This window comes from Haemaphysalis longicornis, unplaced genomic scaffold (genome assembly GCF_048455015.1).
Source record: "Haemaphysalis longicornis isolate Haplotype H1 unplaced genomic scaffold, Haemaphysalis longicornis Haplotype H1 scaffold_7, whole genome shotgun sequence".
Taxonomy (NCBI): domain Eukaryota; kingdom Metazoa; phylum Arthropoda; class Arachnida; order Ixodida; family Ixodidae; genus Haemaphysalis; species Haemaphysalis longicornis.
In genome coordinates, this window is record NW_027526422.1 from 143,256,954 (window position 1) to 143,265,415 (window position 8,462).

Consider the following 8,462-nt stretch of genomic DNA (forward strand, 5'->3'; position numbering starts at 1 on the left):
ACGGCCACTGATTAATTAATACTATTCCCCTTCCTAAAGGTCAATTGTCGTGAAGCCGCAATAAAAAACTAGGACATTCCATATGCAGAAATGTCGCCATATAGTTATGATTTCGATGTAGGAACCTGTGCTCCGACACTTTACCGTCAGGCACGTATTCTGTTTTTTAAAGCTGTTCTAAACGTTTTTATGACCGCATGCACGCATAAACTTTGAGGATTGGTTGGGCATGGTGAAAGTCATTTTGCGACCAATACTGACTGAGTTGTGTCGTTGTAAGAATGTGACAATCAGTGCCAATGAACACAATAAAATATTGGGCAACGAGACGTCAAACAGATACTTTTTTATCATTTTATTCCGGGCCCCTTATAGTAGCAGCGCATGCTAAATTTCTCTCGCTGGTGTTGTTCGCGAGCGTTCCTTGGGCCAGGGAGAAAAGCCCACTGCGGGAGCTGCGCTCTGAAAAACCAAGTAAACGCACAATGACACACTACGGTCGCAAAGATGCCAGCCCAGAACAAAGGAAGCGAGTGCAAAAAGCCGTGAGAACAACATTAACTTCACCCGCCAAAATAAGTGATCTCATACGCAACACTTATGGCAACATCCATGGAAAAAACCCTGCGACCATTTAAAATTGCATAACTTCTCATCGGTTTGGTCGACGAGAATCTATGGCACGAAATGAAAGCACAAAGATTACGCCATTACACCCGAGTTGTCACAAACGTTCATAGAGGACTTTTTATGAAAGCATAAAGAAAGCATCGATTACCCTCCGCCACTTTTTCAGTGTTGTCCCAGATTGTTACGAGAGTCCTGCTCTAGCCACAAGTTTCTTCTATGCCTATATAGATATTACGTCTCTAATGTTGTCTCCAATGTTTTGCACGGCTCGCTAGCACGTGCAAACAAATGACGCAGCACACTAAACACACTACGGACGTATTTCGTTTTCAAAATTATAGCCGTCTTTAAAATTATAGCTACAGCGACGGTGTAAGGTTACAAAAACAGCGGAAGTTTTGTTGTTATCCTGCTCTGGGTTTATGTATGGGAGCTGTGTCCAGAGCAAGCGCATATATATCGTGTTCTGTTTCAAAAGATATTTCTGGTCACCTCCATCTGCGTCCGCCATTTCAAAACGAAATCCTGCCGACAGGTACAAACGTTTCTCTGCTAAATTTCATTCTCACCTCTTTCTTCTCATTTGTTTTTCGCCTTTTTGCGGTACTGATATGACACGCCATACCTGTCTGCGCGACAGCAGTGCCCCTGTTCCACCCACCTGCCGTAGCAATCACATGCCGGGCTACAAGCTTAATTCTAACTTTTATACCCCCCTTGTCAACGTGTCAGAATTGGGCAGTGGGAACGCACACGGCTACCACTCTCGAGACGAAAGTTTAAACCCTACACGAGCTCAAACGCCTCTCTATTTACTCCTCACAGTGGCTGCCGTTTTCTGAACAGTACAAGAACAACCACGTCCCTCTTTCGTCGAAAGGGCAATTTCCTACAAAAAGCGAAGAAACGACGTGGGTATGGATATACAAACAGAAGTGGAATAAAGCGCGCCAAGTGGCTCTTCACGACTCGTAACAGACAAGACAGCCCTGTGAAACTTACATCTCCAAGTGTACGCTTACCATTGCAAGCGGCCCTACTCCTTGCACTTGTCACAGGGGCAGCCGCCAGAGGCGTACTTGCACGAACTGGTGCAAACGCACTTGAGGTCTGCGGGAAAGAAGGCAAGATGTGTAAGCACGCACAGCCGTGACGCGCGAGCAAGATAGGGAACTCTAACAACCATCGCCAGGAGCGGGTCTCAAAAAAAGATGTCCCTGAGTACCGCACAGGGAAAAACGCGAAATAAATTGTGGACACAGGTTTAAACGTCATGGTTTCAGTTAGAAATATGATTGCTAAAGAAACGTAAAAATACCAATGCGCGTTTACAGTGGGAGTCACAATTCTAAAGGTAAATTGACTTCCCAATCGAAGAATCATCTCGCCGTGCTTTGGTGCGTACCTTGTATGCCGTTGTTGATCGCCCACCCAAAAGGAAAGAAAAATGAGATCAAAAGTGTCTTCCTTGGAAACGAAAACACCGCTCTTATGCCGGCGCTCGCACGCGAGGCAGGTTATCAAATGTGCGCACAGGCCATGTAAAGGCACCATTGCTTACGAAGTACAACGCACTACAAAATGCAAAAATAGTGTACCGCAAGACTTTAAAAGTGCTCGACAACTAAAGCAAAGAATACCATATCTCTATCGACAGGGCCAGTTAGCGTGTACATGCACAGGAGAAGGTCGAAGTTATCTCTCACGTTTAATTCATTGCTTTTGACTTATACAGATTTTTTTTGGTAATTGCCTTCGGGAATATGTCGGATTAGCAGATCCGTGTTCGGGCCTCGTATCTGGCGTGAGTGTTACCGGCATCTCAAGACGATACGTCTTGAGAAGCCGGTAACTCCCACGCAAGATAACACTCCCGCAGGTAAACAAAAGAGCGGATGAAAAAAAAAGAAAACTTATGGAGTGCTCGGGAACGTTTATCATGTTTAATTTCCACTCTTCTAAGTAGTCCAGCAATTGTTACGCCAGAAAGATGTCTATACAGAAAGTAATGAACCGTTGTTCGTCGATTCGTCTATCATTGCACACATTCAGTTGGAGTACAGAGCAATTAAAAGGATGCAAAAAGGTAATTTGACATAGCAGCTGTGTGTAGCACTGCGAGCACAAATCCGTTTCTTTTCCGAGATAAAGGCGGCGCAGTTTATGCATACCTTAGCATGGGCGCTACTTCACAGTGTTTTTTCCGCGTTTCCGCGAAAACGATCAAATCGGAGTGCGACTTTATGCACGACGCCCTACCTACGTAATGTGTCATGAATGCTGCGGAATTTTGCACACTACGTAGTTAGTGCGGCACAGAAATCGAACAAGAGATCGTCGGGTGGTAGGATATCATAAAAGCATAAGTAGTTTCCATATACAAGGCAGCCCCTCTTCATTCCATCGCGCAACATTGTAACGCCGATAAGTTCGCTGCATTATGCCGCGTCGTGTAATGAAACGCAGTTCAATCGCGGAGCCTTCGAAGAAGTCAGTCAAGAGGAGAACTAAGCTTACCTACACACTTGCATGCGCGCTCCATGGTCGCTGTTGTAATGAGCGGAGTTCCAATATCAATTGCACGTGGCGTAGCGGAAAACAGTACTGTGGACTTTAATGGTGTTACACGGGATCGTCTGCGCTTTTATACTCTGTTTCGCGCTATCTGCAGACGTGTGCAAAAGCTCAACGATTGGCTCTTGCTCACACCATTGCCGTGCGCAGGCCGAGCGTCCCGTCCGCAAAGTCAGCGAACAATCGAGCGCCGAAGATCACTGACGCAAATGTCACGCGCAGCGTTGGCGATAGATTGTAAACAGTTCAAGTTAACCGCTGTGGCAATACTGTACAGCACGTTGATAAATTTTTCTGTCGCCCTTCTGCGGCACTATCTAGCATGACTTGGCACCATTGAGTTTCTTAGCAAGTATACCAGAGAGGAAACTCCGCCTGGGAATTCATGTCTGTGTAGAGGGCTATTGGAAGAGCACAGCTAATGGATTGACATGTCTATCGGGTTTTTAAGCATCTGCTTGGTTTTACTTTCTTCAATACGCATAGCTGTCTACGATAAGGCGAGCGTGCACCGTGATGGCGGCCCATGAGGACACAGACGGCCTTGATGAGATCCGTATAGACGCTAGCGCAGATTTTTCTATAGTCTATATGGTAAGAAACTCTATGGTTGGGGCGAAACACATGTGCAGAGATCTGCGGGCTTGCACACGCGTTCTTTCCCTCTCCCAAAACCTGCTCTTGAGCATTCATGCGTGGTCCTGTCCTCTGCTGAACAGTTTCGAAACTGTAAAAACGCGCGCTAAAACGCGCCGCTTTCCGCACACGTGCTTGGCCTCTAAGTAGCAGACGACGCTTCGAATATTACACGCATCTTTTACCGAGACGAAGCGTTCGCCAGAGAAGGTTTCTTCTTTTCCAGCGTAGGTATTCTTCGGCGTGACACGTCCGGCGTAAAGCCTGATATATACAAAAATGCATAATTAGTCAATTTAACTCATGCATCTTGTTAGAATCGTCAAGTACCACCAATTCTCTCCCCTCGAACCAACATAATTGCGAAACATTCACAGCGAAAAATATTAGCGCGGAGTAATACGATTAGCTTTATAGGTATACACAGATGCATGACTCCACGGGAAGGCTTGAACGAAAAATAAATGCACATTTTTCTAATACCGAAGTTATGGGAGTGCCCATGTAGGCCACTGGTTCTTTCAGAATAAACATAGAGGAATAAAGAACTAAAAACCAGAAGCCAAAATTTATGATAACACACGTTAGCAATGCACGTGGATGAAAGTGGAAGCGGTATTTACGGAACTTGCTTTTGTAGAGATCTTTAGTGTTACATATGATCATCAAAATCGCTTACGTCGTACCGGAAAAAAATTCTTCACAGAAACGCATTTCTTAATAGTAGTAAAGCCGAAATTAAGGGCCTCGGTGTTTACGAATGTGGCTATAAAGAATGCTAGCGCATTAGTTGACAGTCTCACAACTTCTGTAGCTTTGTGACGGGGGATTAGCTTCCCTCCTAAAGACATGGATAACTTGTATTACTGCGGGATTGAAGAGGGGATCTTCCCAGTTCTTAAACTAATTATTGAGTTTCCGAGAAATGTTGCCTAATTACTTCAGTGTGTACACTGAAGCCCAATAATCGCACGTCTATAGCGACAGAGTAGAACCATTTATGAAATGGGATAGCGCGAGGCCCAAGTTGATGAAGGGAAGGCTGGGAAGGGTTAAGTTTGGCGCACTATGAAAGCCTCCTAGACGAAACTGCATAAGGAGCTAAATGTATTTCTTGCTTCAGTTCTTGGCCGTATCCGATGTTCATAGGACACCACCGACACAGGTCGATCCTTGTCGTGGATCGCACTGAGGCACTGGCACTCCCAAACGAGGTGACGTACGCCAGGAGTCACTCACCTGCCTCTGATTTCATACACAGCGATTAAACATAGCGGAACCTCAGCTTCACAAAATGGCGCTTCAACTTCGTGTAAATATGCCTCGCAATACCACTACGCGCAGCCTGTATGAGGAAATAGTTATTATTACTGAAAGTCATGTCGACAGATATGCTTGTTTTGTTCCGCTTACATGGTAGCGCCCAAAACGTAACCATAACACTAGCCCTGTTTTTCCATGCAAATATGTCTTGTGGGTTTCGTCTCGCATTCCTTTGAACGTACGGTGCTTACTCCGTAAACAGCTCCCTGTATTTAACAGGTCTAGGGACGGCTCCGCCACCTACTGAGCCGCTTTTTGCCTGCCGATACATTCCCGATAGGTATCACCCTACCTCTGGCGATGGCACATTCCGTGGGCGTTATCTCGTGTTAGCGCGCTTCTGACGTGGGTTTCCCGATAGTAGCTTGCTTGTTACAGCGGTGTGCATATCCGAGGCGCTCAGTTTGAGCGCTGCAACGCTCGCTGTTTGGGGTTGGTGGCAGAGAGGAGGTGCGGTGAGCTTCGTCCCGCTTCTGTAGCATTCTGTAAATGAGCTTTTGTAAACCATATTAAATTGCCTTAGTTTCCTTTCCAGAGGACGGGACATCATGGTAGGTTCTATACAATTCACAACACAAGAAGCTGTACTCTATGGAGGTGGGAATGCATTGCAACGAAGCTGCCGGAAATTCTCCGGGAATTCACTACGAAGTTGCCTTCGTAAAAATGTTTATACATAGTATGCCAAAATATAATCCTACCATTTTACGCCACCGAATAATGCCACCAATTATACGATGGCAAAAAAAGTATTACCTGGTAGGAAGACATGAACCACAGACGATTACGAGCGATCAGTTTACAATGTTTACAAGCCACTATACAGAGTCCCCGCGACTGCACGCCTGTCGTTTCCTCGTCGTCTTGGATGATGGGCCGTGGCCATAGGGCATTGTCCACCTGTAAACTGAATAAATATAAAACGCGTTTCTATGCAGAAGTTGCAAGTGCGGTTAGCGGAATATCTATTACTAAAGCTGTGGAAATGACCGCCGACAGGAAGAGAAGAAACAGGCGGGAGGTTCGAGCTTGGGGAATAAACACGGCGTCGTAGACATAAGTCGCAGTTTTATTACAAGTGGCGTAGTCGGAAACCATTCAGGCCTCAAGCAGTCCCCGCCTGCGTAACTGCTGTCCCTAGTGACGATTCAGCCGTAGCGCCTGCCGTCAGCAGCAGCCACCGCCTGGAAGGTCATCTAACCAACCAGGCTCCGATCTCAGCACGTGTGCCGAACGGAGGCAACGTCCAGCACCTAGGAGATCCAACTTTCCTTTCCTCGCGCTCGAGTTCTTCTGGCCACTCCTTCCTGCCCTTCGCGCCGGTATTCGCGTGCTCTAAAATTTGCGCTGTGCGTGGCTAAACTCTAGCGATGGTGACCGCTGCTACAAGTGTCGGCGATCCTTTTCATGTTGTCCAGGCCCTGTAAGAGGTGTGACGGCGCTTTCGCGACATCGTTCCCAGCCGGAAATACGCTGTCCAACGCGGCGAGTTTTCATCTCCTGGCCACACGGACGTCCTGGTATTCCGTGGATTCCAGGACACGGGCTGTTTGGTGGGTACAACTCATCGATAGTCTTGACGCCCGCCTTGCGTGGCCCGAACAGGCCAATTGGTCATTTCCTGTGGAATGCCTCCGTGATGCTGCCCGAACATGGCACCTGTACAAAACATTTGCCTCCTATCTGATCAACCTGGACAAAGGCATTATTCACTGCCTTAGGTTACATTTCTAGCAACAATGACCACCAATTCATGCTGATGCGTGCCCGATGCCACGGCCCTGATGAGGATGTCGGGAACTGAGTTTACCGTAAGCTCCGCCAGATCGCAGGCTGCGATCTCGCCTGGGCGTCTCCTGTGGAATGGGAATGCGTCATAGATGACCTGCCCGATCCCGTCCACGCTGCAGTCCTGACGATGCAGTCGCCGGATTTCAGTCAGCAAGCCTCGTCCGTCCATCCTCCTGTAGAATCGCATTAGAAGCAACGCTGCATGCGGAAGTAGCTTACCTACCAGTGTCCATACCAGTGTCCATTGGGGAGTCCGTTGACCCGAAGCCTGAATGGAGAATATGCCCCGGAAAATGAAGAGGTGACCGTTGAGACGGTCACAATCGTCAGCCAAGATCGGGTCCAAATTTTCAGCTCCTTCTGCTAACCCCGCAACCAGTCGACGCTTTCCTGCGTGCAGACGCAGTTCTCCTGCGTCAGAAGCCACGTCGACTCCCAGAGTATCAGTGAAATTAGCGCCTACACAGAGCTGGGACGGCGAAGAGGTCCTTCGGGAACGTCCCGCCGGCTCTACAAGCTTGACGACATCGCAAACGGGAAGAGCCATGCTTACGTTTCGGCGCTCTCCCAGTCAGCATCTAGAGGTCCGCCAGAGAAGCGACCAGGTGTACTGATGCTGACATTCATCGCTTCGACTAAACAAAGCAAGGGCGGCTTCTACCACTTTGCTGACATCAGGACGCCCGCAATTTCAGCCACGGATAGCGTGAAGTCCCCATGTTCAATGAAGCACCTGTTCTATCGCCCAAAAGGCGAGAACACGACCTATATGAATAGACTCAGGAACTTGTACGCTAACGTCTTTGAACGCTCTGTCCAGGATACCCCCATCGTCACAGTTCAGCCGACGATGCTGAACTGAATAACATACCGGTGAAAGCAATACAGGGACGCGATAGCAATAACAGTTTTCATAGATGACGAGATGAGTGAAGGACACAGGGAGAGCACTGTCGCAGACAAGGGTTTTTCACAGACCTTCTTCGAAGGTGGTGGCGACAAAAGTGAAGGAAAGAAAGAACAACAAAATAAGAAGTCGCTCAGCACCAAAAACCTGAATGAGACAACAGCGGCAGGACCAGCGTACAGAATTTATCAGTTTTTGTAACAAACAATTAGAGCGAAAGAAAAAGGTAAAGCTACGACGAGCCATCAGGACAGGGATAGAAAGAAGGCCACACCGGACTCGTGGCAAGCGAGTAGGATGGGGTTATTGTAGGAGGGCGAAGCAGACAAGACAAGCCGAGGTCGTACAGGCCAATCACTGTCACGTCAGTGCTGTGCAGGTTGGGAACGTAGGCAGTGAAAGTTGAGATAGAGCAGTGGGTAGAAGAAAATAGGATATTAAAAGAACCTCAAAATGGGTTTCCCAGAGCAGAATACTACAGACAACCTATTTGTACAAAGCCAATGCATAGAGGGGGCGAAGATGCGAAGCCGAACTTTCCTGTATAGTTAAGTGGCTTATGGCAAGGCAGACAGTGAGCGGCTATTGAATATACTCGAGG

General features: G+C 47.6%; 1 long non-coding RNA gene across 1 annotated transcript; it reads right to left on the reverse strand.

The window, feature by feature from the left end:
* Nucleotides 1–340: 340 nt before the first annotated feature.
* LOC144147092 (uncharacterized) lies at nt 341–3,301 on the reverse strand. Its single transcript, XR_013317817.1, has 3 exons — nt 3,148–3,301; nt 1,653–1,740; nt 341–462 (listed from the first exon to the last, which is right to left on the reverse strand). It is a non-coding gene; the product is annotated as an uncharacterized LOC144147092 (long non-coding RNA).
* Nucleotides 3,302–8,462: the final 5,161 nt, after the last annotated feature.